This window comes from Microtus ochrogaster, chromosome 4 (genome assembly GCF_000317375.1).
Source record: "Microtus ochrogaster isolate Prairie Vole_2 chromosome 4, MicOch1.0, whole genome shotgun sequence".
In the NCBI taxonomy this organism is placed as follows: Eukaryota; Metazoa; Chordata; class Mammalia; order Rodentia; family Cricetidae; genus Microtus; species Microtus ochrogaster.
The window spans coordinates 5,272,579-5,284,620 of record NC_022011.1 but is presented as its reverse complement, the minus strand read 5'-3'; the positions used below and the strand labels follow the sequence as shown (position 1 = coordinate 5,284,620).

Sequence of the window (12,042 nt, the reverse complement as noted above, 5' to 3'; positions counted from 1 at the left end):
TCTGTAGACCAGACTGGTCTCGAACTCACAGAGATCCGCCTGCCTCTGCCTCCCAAGTGCTGGGATTAAAGGCGTGTGCCACCACCGCCCGGCTCTGTCCATCATCTTTTTAAACATCTCCACTGGCTTGAGATGAAGCTCAGTGGCAGAGTCCTGCCATGTGAATGGCTGTGCATTGAACTCCTACAACCAGAAGGGAAATAAAACAAAACTCCTCCCTTGCCCTCACTTCCTTCTGCACTTATCCCCAACCTCTCTTCTACCCACAGCAAAACTCTCAAGTTGCCTTCATGTATTGTTTCTCTTTCCTTACTTTTCTGTTTACTTTTTAACCCATTCTACTCAGGCCAACATCTTTACTCGGTTCATACTAGTCAAGCGAAAGTCACCAATGACATTTGCTAGTTATCTCCGAGGTAACAAATTTAATAAGTCTCTGACTCAACTGTACCAGAACATGCAGCATCTGGAAACAGGAGCCTCCCTTCCTGCCTCAAACTTCTGGCCTTGGATTCTACAATTCAACACTCTAGACTTGACTTTCTGCCTGCTTCCTTCTCTATTACCCTCTCTGTAAGGTTTCCTAAGATTTAGTCTTGGAATTTCTTTTATCTGGATAAATTGGCTCATGAAGTTTAAAAACATCTTATTTAGCTGCTGACATTTGAACATCTGGATTATACATACATACTTCCAAACCCAACTTTCTGATTCTTTTGGGGGGAACAGCAGTTATCTGTTCATAATGGGGCAGCATTCTCACAACACAGCATAAATATATGGACAGAGCAGAAGCAGCTCCCTTGATGCTAGGTGCATTTGTTATCCTCGTAGATAAAACAAGAGGGTTGGGAATACAGTCCTAAGTCACATTCCACAGTCTTGTGGGGAGAGGGTCTTTGTCAAGTTTACTACTGGTTGGGTAGGGTCCCTATGCTCCTCCAGGGGAGAGGGAAGGGCTGAACGACTTCAACTGGGAACCTAACAGAAATAACGTCTTTAAAAATCCACTGCTGTGGTCTGGTGTCTCTCCGGATTGAGAAGTCCTCGAGACAGCAAAAGACCCTGCCCTGGTCCTTCGTTTCGCACCCGGTTTTATAAGGCCCTTTTCTAGATCACCAAAGCCATTGGCAAAGACAGCTCTTCTAGCCATCGATCTTGAGCACCGGACAGTGTTGGAGAAGTGTGAAGGCGCGGGAACTCGCTGGGTCTTACTCGGCAGCGGAGTACCGCGCAGGGCTAAACCCGGGTTGGGCCCAGCGGGGTAGGAGACTGGGTAGGGCCGAACCTTGCAGCCTCCTCGACCCGCTGGCTGGGCCCGCGCGCTTAGTTCAAGTAACCTTAACCCTCCTGCCCTCCACGGCTACGGGCGAGAGAAAAGAGCAGAAGAATCACTGCAACCAGGCGGAGATCCGACCGCCCAGAGGCCGCAAACCTCCGCCCAGGAAGCCCCACCCAACGGGAACCAGGACGCCTCCGCCTCAGCCGAGCCCACGCGCGACCGGGCGAGGGCGCGGAAGGGCGCGTGCGGAGTGACGACGCGACTCGCGGCGCATCCCGTGACGCCATCGCGCCAGCTTTTGAAAGTTGGCGCCCGGGGCCGCCTCCCATGCTGCCCCGCGCCAACCCCTCCCCTCACCTTTCCTCCCCCGCCCTCAACTCGCCGCCGGCCGGCCCCCCCAACCCGTCTCTTCCCTTATCAGCACCCGCGGCCCCGGCAGCGCCGACGCAGGCGCACTGCACCGCGCCGCCGCCATTTTGTGTCCGAGCCTGTGGAGCGATTAAACCGTGCGCGGAGCTGCTTCTTTGGCGGCAGCGGCGACAGCGGTAGCCAGTGCAGGCACGCGGAGCTAGCCGGGGACGCCAGGTGGCCGGAGCGGTGGAGCGGCGGCGGAGCGGGCGCCGCGGGGGGTGTGGCGCGAAGGTAAGGGGGCCCGGGGTGGAGGAGGTTTCGCGGGCCGCCTCTAGGTGTCACGATGGGGCCGCTCCGGTCGGCGCTGGCTGCAGCCCGGCGCCAGCGCCGCCGCCGGGGGGTGTTTGTCTCCCTCTACCGTCCCTGCTGTGGCGCGGCCGCCGCCATTGCCCGGCGCTGCCGCCAGGGCCTGGCCAACCCCCTCCAAGCCCGCCCGCTAGTTTCCCTCCGCCCAACATGGTAGGCCTCTGGCGGCAGTGGCGACAGAGGCCTGCGCGCTCGGCGACTCCATTTTCCTTCCTTTGTCTCTACCCTCGAGGCCGGCTTTTGGCCTGGCTGATCTTCGGGCCGCGGCCCGCCCTCTGCCCTCCGCCCCTCCCGCGACGGGTGGCCCTAACCGAGGCTGGACCTCTTGAGGCTCGGTTTCCGCGCTTGCCTCTCTCGGGGGTCCTGAATCCTCTGCCGCCCGCGCGTAGCCGGGTCCCGGAACCGTGTGGGTGTCTGGTCCCTACTGCCGCGCCTCGGACTGCCCATCTTCCCAGTCCACCCGCTCCCGGAACCTACCCGGCCGCCGAGTACTTCTCCAGCAGCTGGGGTGCTCTCTAGTTCCTCCGAGTCCGATCATCGCCGCCGCTGGTCTCCGTCGCCGCCGAGTGGCGCAGGCGGCGCCGCTGTGGCTGCGAGCAGAGGGACCCCTGAACTGCCGAGAGCTCCCTCTGCAAGGCTGGCTGAGCTGCTCGCGCCTCGACGCCGCCCGAGCGGGCGGGGGAACGCGCGCTCGCCGCCCCCTCCGGGTCCCGTTGCGCCCCCAAACTCACGCCAGGGCATCGCGCCGGACCCGATCGATGCGGCCCCCAATGGTGGGCGGAAAAGACTCGAATTTCCGCACCAAATAGTTTTTTTCCCCAGCTAGGTTCGCACTCTTCAGTCCCTTGGATTGATAACACATTGTGTGCTCAGAGATCTCAAAGGGACTGAAACTTATTTCATTCTGATCTCAAGTGATGTGTTAAACTCCAAAATTTGGGAGCATAGGCTGGTTACGTTTGTGCAGGCGACGCTGGAGTTTGCCTCCAGTTTAAAAATGTCCTGCCGGTAACTTCGCACTCCAGTTACGACCTGATGCTCTAGGGCTAGGCTAAGACAGTTCAACCCTCTGGGATTGTGCAACCCGATATGAAGCGCCAGTAGGGCAAGATGAACTTATTCTCGACTAGACTGATAATTTGACTGTTGGATGAAATGTGAGGGTTGATGTTGTAATTGAGTCCTGGGTCACTTGCAGCAGATGGTTTATAAATGTGTGTGCCTAATGTAACTACTCTTTAGTAGCTGACTTCCTGGATTGAGTTTAGCATTAAGTAAACATCAGCATAGAGACAATACTTTTTTGGAGTTTAGATAACTAAGAAAGTTAAAATTTCACGACCTCCATAGATAGGAAAAGAAGGTAAACAGGGTATTTACCCTGACTTTAATTCTTTTACATTAAAAAGCTTACGTTGTTAAATTGCTGGAGTAACCTTTATTTCCCGAGTCGCTCCCCCATATTTTGTTACTAATTAGTCGCTGATGTGTGACTTGGGTTCTTAAGTAGAAAAGAAACTCTAGGTTGACGTTTATAGAAAAGAAGATATTTAAGTTTATTAGAAGCTTTAAATATCTTCCCACCCCAAACCCCGGACAGAGTAGTTTCGCTCTGTAGCTTTGGCTGGCCCCCTACTCAGAGATCCACCTGCCTCTGTCTCCCGAGTGCTGGGGTTAAAGGTGTGCTCCGACATGCTTGGCTTTCTCTAAACATCTTGATCTTAAGAAAAATTGTGTATGTGATCTCAGTTTGTAGGTCCTGGCAACCCCCATTGTACACAACTCTTTTTCCCCCCCCTCTGTGTAGCTTTGGAGCCTGTCCTGGATCTCACTTAGTAGACTAGGCTGGCCTCTGCCTCCCGAGTGCTGGGATTAAAGGCTTGTGTCACCATGCCTGACTGTGCACAACTCTTTGAACACTCCCCAACGTTTTATGTCATCCCATCTCCCTCCCTTAAACGAACCTAGGATTCTCCAAGCTAGTTAAGCCACATTGAAATCCTATGCAACTTTGTTTTTTGTGGTGCTTGTGCATGCCATGAAAGTGTTCTACCTTTGAGGTATGTTCTCAGTCATTCATCTCATCCCTTCTTTGAACTCTCCAGAATGTTCTTCCTCTCCCTCCCCTACAATAAAATTTCACAGAGTTACTAAATGTAGTGTCGATGGAGTGCCAGCCTTTAGTAGAACCATCTTTTTAAAAAACAAAACAAAAACTTGGCCCAACTATGTAATTTATTACATTTTCAGATTTTTTTTGGTCAAGTTTTGTTGTTTAACAAGTGTCATTTTTATTAAAATAAGCTGCACAAGCTCCCAGGGATGGCGACTGCCAGTACTTTAGAAGTAGAGGGGGAGGAGGAGAAGGAACTCAAGGTCATCTTTAGCTTCAAAGCCTGTAGAAAGCAACCTTTTGGTACGCGAGACTGCCTTAGCAGAGAGTAGTTGGAATTTGTGTTTGTAGTAACTGGGGTTTGAACTCAGGGCCTTGAGTAAGTTAAGCAAGTGCTCTCTACCTCAGCTATATTCATAACCCCCTTCTTATTTTTTTGATAAAGTCTCTGATTAAGTTACCCAGGTTTGAATTTAAGGTGGAATTGGCCTTGAATTTATGCTTACTTAGGGAGACCTCCCACTTTAAATTATAATTTCCTAATACCTGGGATTATAGGCTTGAATCCTGACAGATTTAAAGTTCGGATTTGTTAGGAGTACTTGACAAAGCTTAGTCCCCAGTACTATAACAACAAACAAATTGGCAGATATTAGCAAAAGATGATTTTTTTTTTTTTTGGTTTTTCGAGACAGGGTTTCTCTGTGGTTTTGGAGCCTGTCCTGGAACTAGCTCTTGTAGACCAGGCTGGTCTCGAACTCACAGAGATCCGCCTGCCTCTGCCTCCCGAGTGTTGGGATTAAAGGCGTGCACCACCACCGCCCGGCTTATTATTTAATTAATTAATTCGAGATGGGGTCTCACTGTATAACTCTGGCTAGTCAGGAACTGGCTATGTAACACAGACTAGTCTTCCATCTCAGAGATCCACCTGCCTTTGGCTGAGTTTAAAGACATCACGTCCTTTGGCCTTTGTGTATGTGAGTGCAGGCAGATGTGTGAAGGAAGGTCCAACACTGTAGAGTCCATTTTCTCCTTTATTTTTGGATCCCTGGTTGGCCTAGAACTTGCTGTGTAGGCTAGATTGGTGCTGTACTCAAGAGATCTACCAGCCCCTTGTCTCCCAAGTGCTGGGATTGAAGTCATGAACCATTGCAGCTGACTTGTATTCTCTCCCCCCACTTTTCTGTTTGAGACAGGTTGTGTTTTTAATGTGAAAAGGGGTATCAGATCTTACATCTGGAGTTACAGACAGTTGTGAGCTGACATGGAGGGGGAGGAGGGTGCTGGGAATTGAAGCCAGGTTCTCTGGAAGAGCATTCAGTGCTATTAACCACTGAGCCATCTCTCCAGCCCCAAGACAGGAGTTTTCTTCATAGCTCTGGCTGTCCTGGAATTGACAGTGTAGACCAGGCTGGTCTCACACTTGAAGTCTCAGCCTCCTGAGTGCTGAGAGTAAAGCAATGGACTTTTACTTGATTCTGGACTCAAGTCATCAGGCTTTCCTGGAAGTAGATTGTACCCACAGAGCCATCTAGCTCATCCCAAGGACAATAATGTGACACAGTTATATGACTATCTGCCTATATAAGGAAATCCTACTTATTTAAGAGTTGTTGGAAGGTTCTCCTTAGGGATCTCTCCAGCCTTGTAAGATAATTTAGGAGGTGCAAAAGTAGAACCTTAGATGTGTTCTGAGTTTAAGGGTCTTTTTATTTTTTATTTATTTTTTAAGGATATTGAGAATTAAAGGAATCCAGTTGGGACCAATGCCTGTTTTGAGAGTTCCTTGGCAGATCCACATGTGCCTGACTAATGCTGTAGGGAGGAGTCCTACGGCAGAGTCTTTCACATGTTTTACTTATTGGCTGAAAATTCTGTTGAGCCTTTTTTTTCTCCTAGGGGTTGCTGCTGGCATCACAGCCATTCCACATCATCTACTTTAGAGTCTCTCTCCTAGGAATCTTAATTTGTCCAGCTTTATATTCTATTTACATGTCTTGGCTCCAGATGACTTCAAACTGTTGGTTAAAATGATCCTTCTTCAAATAACTAAGATTGGTAATGGTTCAAGACTGAAAAGGAACTTACAGGTTGAGAAAGAACAATAGATGAAATATGTGTAACATTGAAGATAGCTGTTCTCAGATATGTAGATTTGTTGTATCACGTGTATTTTCAAGACCACTTAAAGCCAAGCATGGTGGTATATGCCTGTAATCCTAGCTCTCAGGAGGCTGAAGCAGGAGAATCATGAGTTTAAGAATAACCTAGTCTATATAATGATTCCTTGTCTCAAAAAATACCAAAACAGCCGGGCGGTGGTGGCGCACGCCTTTAATCCCAGCACTCGGGAGGCAGAGGCAGGCGGATCTCTGTGAGTTCGAGACCAGCCTGGTCTACAAGAGCTAGTTCCAGGACAGGCTCCAAAACCACAGAGAAACCTTGTCTCGAAAAAAACCAAAAAAAAAAAAAAAAACCAAAACAACAAAAAGAAACCCTCCAGGATTAGAGACATGGCTCAGCAATTATGAGCACTTGTTGTTTTTGCGAAGGATCCGGGTGCTGTTCCTATTCCCCACATGGTGTTGCACATTCACTCTCCTGTTCTGACCTCTATGTGCTTAATGTACATGCAGGCAAAGTACGCATACATAAAAACAAATCTCTTTTATTTTGTAAATTATTTTTAATTTGTTATGAGATAGGTCTCAAGTAGCCCTGGTTGGCCTAGAACCCATGATGTAAATAGATTAAGCTGGCCTCAAACTCATAGCCATCATTCTGCCTCTGACTCCCAAGTGTTGGAATTACATGTACCATCCTAAGAAGTTGGGAAACTACCATACAGCCTTTCTAGTCTGTATCTTCATTGCTTCCTAGCCAATATCATGGTGCATTTTTTCAGTGGTTTAATATTTGAATGCAAAGATGTGTTATTACATAGTCTTTTGACATTATACCTCAAGAGTGGTGCTATATTTTTTCATGCACCCATGCAACTGATTTTTTTTTTTTTTTGGTTTTTTGAGACAGGGTTTCTCTGGTTTTTTGGAGCCTGTCCTGGAACTAGCTCTGTAGACCAGGCTGGTCTCGAACTCACAGAGATCCGCCTGCCTCTGCCTCGCGAGTGCTGGGATTAAAGGCGTGTGCCACTATCCGCCCGGCTTATACACCTGATCTTTATTGTTGGAATAAATTTAAAATTTTTGGGATGTAAATTCTGTTCCCTTTTGATGGTGTTATGGACCTCGATGTGAAAATTGGCAATAATAACAGTTTTATGTTATGCTGCCTCCCATAGGAGTCTTAAAAGTATTGTATCAGCTTATTTTATTGAGCTAGTTAAATTATGAGATGGATTTCCTCTTTGTTGTACTTTATATACCAGAATCTTTGAAAACTTTTTGTTGCTTGTAAAGATTTACTTTTATTTTGTGTATGAATGATTTTGCCTGCACGTATGTATGTATTCTGTGTGCATACCTTGTACCCATGGAGGTCAATGGGGGTCAGATTCCCTAGAACTGGAGTTGTAGACAGTTGTGGGCTTTCTTGTGGGTATTGGGAACTGAACCTGGGTCCTCTACAAGAGCAGCAAGTGCTCTTAACTGCTTAACTTCTGGGCCATCCCTCTAGCCCTTTTTGTTGTTTTCAGAGATAGTCTCACCTCAGACTCATAATCCTACTTCAACCTGGGACTATGGGTGTACGCCACCACCTTTGAAAGCTCGCAGAGTATTTCACTTAGGGCTTTCTCTTTTCCTCCCTTTCTCTCTTTATTTCCTGGTGCTTTTTTTGTTTGTTTGTTTTTTGGGTTTTTTGTTGTTGTAAGTTGGGTTTTTTTTTTTTTGTGGGGGGGGGCAGGATCTCTCAAGTAGTTTGGACAGTCCTGGAGCCTGCTGTGTAGACCAGGCTGGCCTCAAACTCAGATCTTCCTGCCTCTGACCTAGAGTCTAGAGTGCTTGGATTAAAGGTGTTGGTTTCCATGCCTTTTTTTTTTTTTAAATAGAGATGTTGTCCATTCTACTTGAAGTATCTCAGTTCATTGTAGTTTATAAAGGGAAAATGTTCACTAAGACAAGTATTTGGTTATTCTAGGATTTTCAAAGGTCTTTGAAAGCTTCTCCCTGCCTCTTGTTAATAAGGTTACCAGTTTGTGCAGCAAACTAACTTAATCAGTAACACTACATACTATTTACTGAAGATAAGGAAACAAACTGCTAAAGAATTATTTTTTTAGCTGTAAGAATTAACTTTTGGTAGTTTGAGTGTATGTGCCATAATTATAATGGAGTACTTACTGTTTTAACAATCATAAATCTTTTTAATCTGTATCTGTTCATTGAACGTCTAAAAAGGAAGTGAATTGTATTTATTGTTGGCTTGAAAGGCATTTGTAGAATGATTCAGTTAATATGAACAGTTTGTTGCCTGGGGTGGAGGTTTTGTTGTTGTTTCTGAGACAGGATCTTGCTTGTATCTCTAACTGGCTTTGAACTATTGGCAATTCTCTTGCCTTTGCTTCCCAGGTGCTGACATCATAGACCTTCATTCATTATTACAACCAGCAGGTCTATTGTTTTCTTTGTTTGTTTGTTTTTTCCTCCCAATCATATCTATCAGTCTTCCTTTTTATGCTGTATGGTGTGTTTATGTGAATTTGCTGTCTCATTAAATGATTTCTGCTTTTCTTTTAGAATGACTACAAACCTAGAACCAAAGAACACGATGCGCTAGCAGACAAACTTGGAGCTAGGGACTGCAGAACTGGGTTCTGTTTTCCTTCCTCAAACTGATTTTGCAGCCACGGAGAGGTAAATGCCTTTTCCTTTGTTTGCTCTTAAAAAAAGGACTAGCTGAGCTCAGTGATGTAGGGCTGTGGTTACAGCTATGCCAGGCATAGGTAGGAGAATAACAAGTTGAAGGCCACTCTAGAGAAAATAAAAAAGTAAAAAGATGGGTGGGGTGGCATATGCTTGTAATCCCAGCCAGCACTTGGGAACCTAAGAGGTGTAATGTTATAGCCTAAATTCAGTCCCCAGAGGGGGAAAGTATGAGGTAATGCCACCCTTTTGGATGTAGAGGATTTCTGGGTAGTTTTGAGCATAGGGGATACAGCACATTGGATAATTGAGAGCATGCAAGCAATATTATCAGGTCCTGGGTATGAGACCGTAGTGCCATATACTAGATGATTGACAGGGCAGATACAATGTTTTTCTGTAGAAACCTTTGGGTTATATATTTTGACCATTGGGAGATGATGTGAAGTGGTAAATGACAGTTTATAGTTTTATAATTTTGTTAGGAACAGTTGTGATTTTGTTGTTGGAAAAACTAGTATCTGATAAAATTTTTCTTGAGTTAGTCTAGTTAGCCCATATTTGCCTTATAGTGTGATAGTCTTTATCAATTTTGTTAGTCTATACTCTGCATGGATACTTGGAAAAGACCTTATAAATGTTGGGGTCTATTCTGCTTTGAGATCTGTGTGTGTGTTTTGTTTTGTTTTGTTTTTCGAGACAGGGTTTCTCTGTAGCTTTGGAGCCTGTCCTGGAACTAGCTCTGTAGATCAGGCTGGCCTCGAACTCAGAGATCCTCCTGTCTCTAAGTTAACATTTTTAAAGCAGAGTGCAAGCTGTATTTCTGTCTTGAAAAATAGAGTATTAAACAAAATGAGGTATGAGTACCTTTAGTGGGAAGTGTTTTTTGGTTTTTTATTTCATGTGTATTGGTCTTTTACCTGGGTGTAATGTCTGTATATGTGTGTGAAGGTGTTGTATCCTCAAAAACTGGAGTTAGAAACAATTGAGAGCTGCCATGTGGGTGCTGGGAATTGAACTTGAATCCTTTGGAAGAGAAGCGAGTGCTCATCTCTCCAGACTCAGGGAAGTGGTTTTTTTTTTTTTTTTATGGGCACCACAGTAGAAACATAAGAGAGAAAAGTGATATTTTCGTTGCTGATGCTTACTTGCCGGCCTGTTGAAACAGTTCTGGCTTTATGCCTCGGCCTCCCATGTGCTGCCATCCTAGCTAATGACCACCATGCCTGGCTGTCATTAGCTCTACTGCACATGTACATAAACATACATGCTTGTGCTCCTGTGCATATGAGAGATCAGATAGGAGTCAGTTCTCTCCACCACGTAAATTCTGGGGTTCAAGTGCAGGCCATTTGGTTTTGTTACAAGTACTTTATACCCTGAGCCATCCCACTAGCTCCAGCTTAGTCCTTTAACAATTTATACTGATTTTTGAGTGTTGAGAATATAGCCTAGTAGTAGAATTCTTTCCTAGTTTGCATGAAGTAAATTCAATTCCCAGTAGTGGGGGTAAAATCTTGTCATGGAGCTAGAGAGATATCTCAGTGCTTACTGTTCTTGCAGAGGACCAGGATTGGATTTCTAGAACCCATCTATCTGGTGGCTCATGGCCATCTGTAACTCCAGTCCTAACATTATCTTGCATCCACATTCTTTGTGAATGCTTTGATTTTCATTTGTATGTGTGACATTTTCCATAGATATATCATTGACTATTACTTTTAGGGTCAGGTTTCATTACTGGATGTCCATTGTTAGTCTCTATATAATACAGAGAAACTTTTCTTGGGCTGCTCCTAAACAGAGCACTATATTTATATTTCTAAAAAGTGACCAGTTTGACAAATTGTTTTAGGAATCTAATATTTCTTTGTTCTTTTATATTTCTTTTTTTTTAATTTTATTGATTTTTATTGAGCTCTATATCTTTCTCTGCCCCCCCCCCCCCCCCCCCCCCCCGCCTCTTCCTTCCCTTTCAATGCTCCCAATTTACTCAGGAGATCTTGTCTTTTTCTACTTACGTTTTTATATTTCTATGAGTAGAACATAGTATACATGTATACTTTTCAGATTTTTCTTTTAATTTTCTTGTTGTACATATTGTATCCTGTGACACTATTTATTATACTCACTGAGAAATTGGGGATTGTTCCCAACTCTTGATCTGTGTTAAGAGCATTATGTTGCTATTTATTCTTACCATTATGCTATGAGGATAAGTATGTGTTATTGAATATAAGCTGTAAGATTTCTGACTTAATGTTAGCCTTATAGGAACCCCCCTAACCAAACAGAAATGGTATTGGTTCTATCCAGTAGCCTTTGTGGTGGTACAATGTGGTCACATACTGAGATGCATTGTAAAACTATGAGCTTACCTTTCGCTTGTACACAAGTATCTTTCAGTATTGGTGTCACTCAAGGATAGAGATGAAACTTAAAGACTTATTCTGTGAGATATGAATAGTTGGAGAAAACTTAAAGACTTATTCTGTGAGATATGAATAGTTGGAGATGACTTTGCAGATTTTTTTTTTTTTTTTTGAAACGGTCTCTCTAAGTAATTCTTGAACTCAACAGAGACCCATCTGCTTCTATCTCCTAAGTGCTAGAATTAAAGTCAAGCACCACCATGCCTGGCAGTTTTGCAGATTTTATCTAAAAAACGAACAAGCCAGATATTGTAGCTAACATTTGTATTCCTAGCACTTCAGAGACTCAGGCAAGAGGGGTCCAGTGAGTTTGAGGCCAGTGTGAAGCCTTGTCTCAAAAGGGGACTTGAGGAGTGGGGTGAACATCACATTAGGAAACAATAAATCTGTGTTTAAAGTATTATATTTTAGGTCAACTTTGAGATCATGGAACATAGATTCTGTATGAGATATGATTATAATCTGGAATGCAGGGAATGGAGACTATCAAAGAGGCCCTTCTCCATTTCCCTGAGTGCTTAGATTATAAACGTGCTGTCATGGCTGGTGGCCTTAACGCCTTTAATCCCAGCACTCAGGAGGCAGGGGCAGGCGGATCTCTGTGAGTTCGAGACCAGCCTGGTCTACAAGAGCTAGTTCCAGGGCAGGCTCCAAAGCCACAGAGAAACCCTG

At 45.0% G+C, this 12,042-nt stretch overlaps 2 protein-coding genes across 3 annotated transcripts in view; one reads left to right on the top strand and one right to left on the bottom strand.

Moving 5' to 3' along the window:
* Positions 1-3,443, bottom strand: part of Agrp (agouti related neuropeptide) — a 67,909-nt gene extending 64,466 nt beyond the window's left edge. The window contains exon 1 of the mRNA XM_026778364.1: positions 2,477-3,443. The gene's annotated coding sequence lies outside the window, so the exon portion shown is untranslated. The remainder of the gene's footprint in view (positions 1-2,476) is intronic.
* Ctcf (CCCTC-binding factor) overlaps positions 1,675-12,042 on the top strand; it is a 52,433-nt gene continuing 42,065 nt past the window's right edge. For both annotated transcript variants that reach the window (XM_005345462.2, XM_005345461.2), the window contains exons 1-2: positions 1,675-1,924; positions 8,813-8,929. The gene's annotated coding sequence lies outside the window, so the exon portion shown is untranslated. The remainder of the gene's footprint in view (positions 1,925-8,812; positions 8,930-12,042) is intronic.